Genomic DNA, 5599 nt, shown 5'->3' with positions numbered 1-5599 from the left:
GGAGGGCCTCGAAGACAACACCCCTAAGTTGGTGAGGGTGCGCTCTTTCTGGCCGCGACCCCCTGTAGTGGCTCTCCCCCCAGCACCTCATCCTCTAGAGGCTCTCCCCCCGCCCCCTCCTCCTCTAGGGGCACCTCTCCCTCGACCTCCCTGTGAGGAGTCATCGTCAAGTAGCCGAGGGGGAGGATTACGTGCTCGAGCACTCCGACTAGGCAGGCCGATGACCTTGCGTAGGAAACCCACGCCGTCGGCCTTCCCCTTGCCCATGTTCCACGAACCTGCATTGAAAAGAGAAAAAGCAACTAGTAAATTAATGAAATGAAGGAAAAGGCATGATAATAAACACATTAATAAAAATGCATAAAAAGGCATATTCCTAAACTATAGAAAAAAATACTTGAAACGTACATCTGCTAGAACCCATATGAATCATCACTGTTGTAACCTCTTTCTCGGTCCGTCTCATCATCACTATCAATCATATCATCTTCGTTGTCCGACGGAGGTGGAGGCTCTTCCTCGTCGTCAGCGTCTTCGTTTAACTTTTCTAGCATAAGTATGTCATTTTCATTGACAATGGTCTCACCATCATTTCGTGCATCGTCGACGTTTGGGTCCACATCATCATCACCCAATGGTCTAGCGTCATCGTTTCTAACCACATAATCATCATCATCATCAGGTTGCTCTTGATAGAACACACCCTCATATGTCATGGGGTTAATGTTGTAGTAATCATCTTCATTCGGGTCTGGTAGCTTACCATGTGGCGACACCTTGAACACAACTTCCCAACCCTTTAGATACACTTTCTAGCATGGGTAAGGCAGATAATATACTTGTGTAGCTTGGGTAGCCGCAATGAAGAGATCGGCTCCGACGTAGATGGTTGATAGTTTAACTTCGACCAAACCAATGGAAGGCGTATGTTTTACCCCCTCCCGCGGATCGAACCATCGGCATTTGAACACAGGCAGACTTAGGGTCTCACGCCCCTGGCAGAATTTAACCTCGTATATATTTTGTACCCTTCCGTAGTAGTCTACTGAATTTTGACCGGGGGTGTACACTCCAGTATTTATAGTTTTGGGATCGGGGCGGCTGTTTTGGTGCTCCTCTGTATGGAAGCGATACCCATTCACATCATACTTTTTACATGTCATGACGGCAGGGTCAAAACCCATGGAAACCCATCTCAATTCATCATCCATAGATATGTTCGGATCTTTTCCCTACAAGTATAATGGAAATTGTTGCGTGCATTAGTTCGGTTAACTAATAAATGTTGAAGTAGGTATTTAATAGGGGAGTGTGGAAAATTACTTTCTCCATGAACCAAGCAACAAAATTTTTACGTCCAGGGTTTCCATGACGGAGAAGAGTAAGTGCCTCCGCCTCAGTAGGAGGATTCACTCCCATCCATTCCTCTTGAACGAAATCACTAAAAAAAGATAAGCGGTGTTAGACCGGGCTAAGTGAACATGAAACATGATGATGTGGAAGACATAAAGGAATGGTGTAGTGGTATTACCTCATCCACACTTCCTCAACTTCCTTGATGTTGTGCAAGATATAGAACATGAGGTCCTCCCACTCTTGTCGTGGCATGTTATAAGATTTCGAGGTCCCAGCCCTCCCACCTTGCGCGTTGAATAGATCGAGCCTGGGTTGATACTTGGGCTCTTCTATATTGTATCGAGGCACCTTGTTATGCAGATGGGGAACGTGGTCTGGATAGTATGATGTCCTGAGGTCTGACTGTTGGGTTTCGTAGTAATTTCAAAAAAATTCCTACGCACACGCAAGATCATGTGATGCATAGCAACGAGGGGGAGAGTGTTGTCTACGTACCCAACGCAGACCGACTGCGAAAGCGATGACACGACGTAGAGGAAGTAGTCGTACGTCTTCACGATCCAACCGATCAAGCACTGAATCTACGGCACCTCCGAGTTCGAGCACACGTTCAGCTCGATGACGATCCCCGGACTCCGATCCAGCAAAGTGTCGGGGAAGAGTTCCGTCAGCACGACGGCGTGGTGACGATCTTGATGTACTACAGCAGCAGAGCTTCGCCTATACTCCGCTACAGTATCATCGAGGTATATGGTGGCAGGGGGCACCACACACGGCTAAGGAATAGATCACGTGGATCAACTTGTGTATCTAGAGGTGTCCCCTACCTCCGTATATAAAGGAGGAGAGGAGGGGAGGCTGGCCGGCCAAGGAGGGAGGCGCAGGAGAGTCCTACTCCCTCTGGGAGTAGGATTCCTCCCCCCAATCCTAGTCTAACTAGGATTCCTCGGAGGGGAAGGGAGAGAGGGGGGGCCGGCCACCTTCTCCTAGTCCTAATAGGACTAGGGGAGGGGGAAGTGGCGCAGCCACCTTGGGCTGCCCCTTTCTCCTTTCCACTAAGGCCCATGAAGGCCCATATGGCTCCCGGGGGGTTCCGGTAACCCTCCCGGTACTCCGGTAAAATCCCGATTTCACCCGGAACACTTCCGATGTCCAAACATAGGCTTCCAATATATCAATCTTTACGTCTCGACCATTTCGAGACTCCTCGTCATGTCCGTGATCACATCCGGGACTCCGAACAACCTTCGGTACATCAAAATGCATAAACTCATAATGTAACTGTCATCGTAACCTTAAGCGTGCGGACCCTACGGGTTCGAGAACAATGTAGACATGACCGAGACATGTCTCCGGTCAATAACCAATAGCGGGACCTGGATGCCCATATTGGCTCCTACATATTCTACGAAGATCTTTATCAGTCAGACCGCATAACAACATACGTTGTTCCCTTTGTCATCGGTATGTTACTTGCCCGAGATTCGATCGTCGGTATCCAATACCTAGTCCAATCTCGTTACCGGCAAGTCTCTTTACTCGTTCCGTAATACATCATCTCACAACTAACATATTAGTTGTAATGCTTGCAAGGCTTATGTGATGTGTATTACCGAGAGGGCCCAGAGATACCTCTCCGACAATCGGAGTGACAAATCCCAATCTCGAAATATGCCAACCCAACATCTACCTTTGGAGACACCTGTAATGCTCCTTTATAATCACCCAGTTACGTTGTGACGTTTGGTAGCACCCAAAGTGTTCCTCCGATAAACGGGAGTTGCATAATCTCATAGTCATAGGAACATGTATAAGTCATGAAGAAAGCAATAGCAACATACTAAACGATCGGGTGCTAAGCTAATGGAATGGGTCATGTCAATCAGATCATTCAACTAATGATGTGACCTCGTTAATCAAATAACAACTCATTGTTCATGGTTAGGAAACATAACCATCTTTGATTAACGAGCTAGTCAAGTAGAGGCATACTAGTGACACTTTGTTTGTCTATGTATTCACACATGTATTATGTTTCCGGTTAATACAATTCTAGCATGAATAATAAACATTTATCATGATTATAAGGAAATAAATAATAACTTTATTATTGCCTCTAGGGCATATTTCCTTCAGTCTCCCACTTGCACTAGAGTCAATAATCTAGATTACACTGTAATGATTCTAACACCCATGGAGCTTTGGTGCTGATCATGTTTTGCTCGTGGAAGAGGCTTAGTCAACGGGTCTGCAACATTTAGATCCGTATGTATCTTGCAAATCTCTATGTCTCCCACCTGGACTAGATCCCGGATGGAGTTGAAGCGTCTCTTGATGTGTTTGGTCCTTTTGTGAAATCTGGATTCCTTTGCCAAGGCAATTGCACCAGTATTGTCACAAAAGATTTTCATTGGACCCGATGCATTAGGTATGACACCTAGATCGGATATGAACTCCTTCATCCAGACTCCTTCATTTGTTGCTTCCGAAGCAGCTATGTACTCCGCTTCACATGTAGATCCCGCTACGACGCTTTGTTTAGAACTGCACCAACTGACAGCTCCACCGTTTAATGTAAACACGTATCCGGTTTGCGATTTAGAATCGTCCGGATCAGTGTCAAAGCTTGCATCAACGTAACCTTTTACGGTGAGCTCTTTGTCACCTCCATATACGAGAAACATATCCTTAGTCCTTTTCAGGTATTTCAGGATGTTCTTGACCGCTGTCCAGTGATCCATTCCTGGATTACTTTGGTACCTCCCTGCTAAACTTATAGCAAGGCACACATCAGGTCTGGTACACAGCATTGCATACATGATAGATCCTATGGCTGATGCATAGGGAACATCTTTCATATTTTCTCTACCTTCTGCAGTGGTCGGGCATTGAGTCTTACTCAATTTCACACCTTGTAACACAGGCAAGAACCCTTTCTTTGCTTGATCCATTTTGAACTTCTTCAAAATTTTGTCAAGGTATGTGCTTTGTGAAAGTCCAATTAAGCGTCTTGATCTATCTCTATAGATCTTAATGCCTAATATGTAAGCAGCTTCACCGAGGTCTTTCATTGAAAAACTTTTATTCAAGTATCCCTTTATGCTATCCAGAAATTCTATATCATTTCCAATTAGTAATATGTCATCCACATATAATATCAGAAATGCTACAGAGCTCCCACTCACTTTCTTGTAAATACAGGCTTCTCCGAAAGTCTGTATAAAACCAAATGCTTTGATCACACTATCAAAACGTTTATTCCAACTCTGAGAGGCTTGCACCAGTCCATAAATGGATCGCTGGAGCTTGCACACTTTGTTAGCTCCCTTTGGATCGACAAAACCTTCCGGTTGCATCAAATACAACTCTTCTTCCAGAAATCCATTCAGGAATGCAGTTTTGACATCCATCTGCCAAATTTCATAATCATAAAATGCGGCAATTGCTAACATGATTCGGACAGACTTAAGCATCGCTACGGGTGAGAAGGTCTCATCGTAGTCAATTCCTTGAACTTGACGAAAACCTTTTGCGACAAGTCGAGCTTTGTAGACAGTAATATTACCGTCAGCGTCAGTCTTCTTCTTGAAGATCCATTTATTCTCAATTGCTTGCCGATCATCGGGCAAGTCAACCAAAGTCCATACTTTGTTCTCATACATGGATCCCATCTCAGATTTCATGGCTTCAAGCCACTTTGCGGAATCTGGGCTTACCATTGCTTCTTCATAGTTCGTAGGTTCATCATGATCTAGTAGCATGACTTCCAGAACTGGATTACCGTACCACTCTGGTGCGGATCTTACTCTGGTTGATCTACGAGGTTCAGTAGTATCTTGTTCTGAAGTTTCATGATCATTATCATTAACTTCCTCACTTATTGGTGTAGGTGTCGCAGAAACAATTTTCTGTGATGTACTACTTTCCAACAAGGGAGTAGGTACAGTTACCTCGTCAAGTTCTACTTTCCTCCCACTCACTTCTTTCGAGAGAAACTCCTTCTCAAGAAAGTTTCCGAATTTAGCAACAAAAGTCTTGCCTTCGGATCTGTGATAGAAGGTGTATCCAATAGTTTCCTTTGGATATCCTATGAAGATACATTTCTCCGATTTGGGTTCGAGCTTATCAGGTTGAAGTTTTTTTACATAAGCATCGCAGCCCCAAACTTTAAGAAACGACAACTTTGGTTTCTTGCCAAACCACAGTTCATAAGGCGTCGTCTCAACGGATTTTGATGGTGCCC

The sequence above is a fragment of the Triticum dicoccoides genome, chromosome 6A (genome assembly GCF_002162155.2).
Source record: "Triticum dicoccoides isolate Atlit2015 ecotype Zavitan chromosome 6A, WEW_v2.0, whole genome shotgun sequence".
Classification (NCBI taxonomy): Eukaryota; Viridiplantae; Streptophyta; class Magnoliopsida; order Poales; family Poaceae; genus Triticum; species Triticum dicoccoides.
This window is presented reverse-complemented; position numbering follows the sequence as displayed.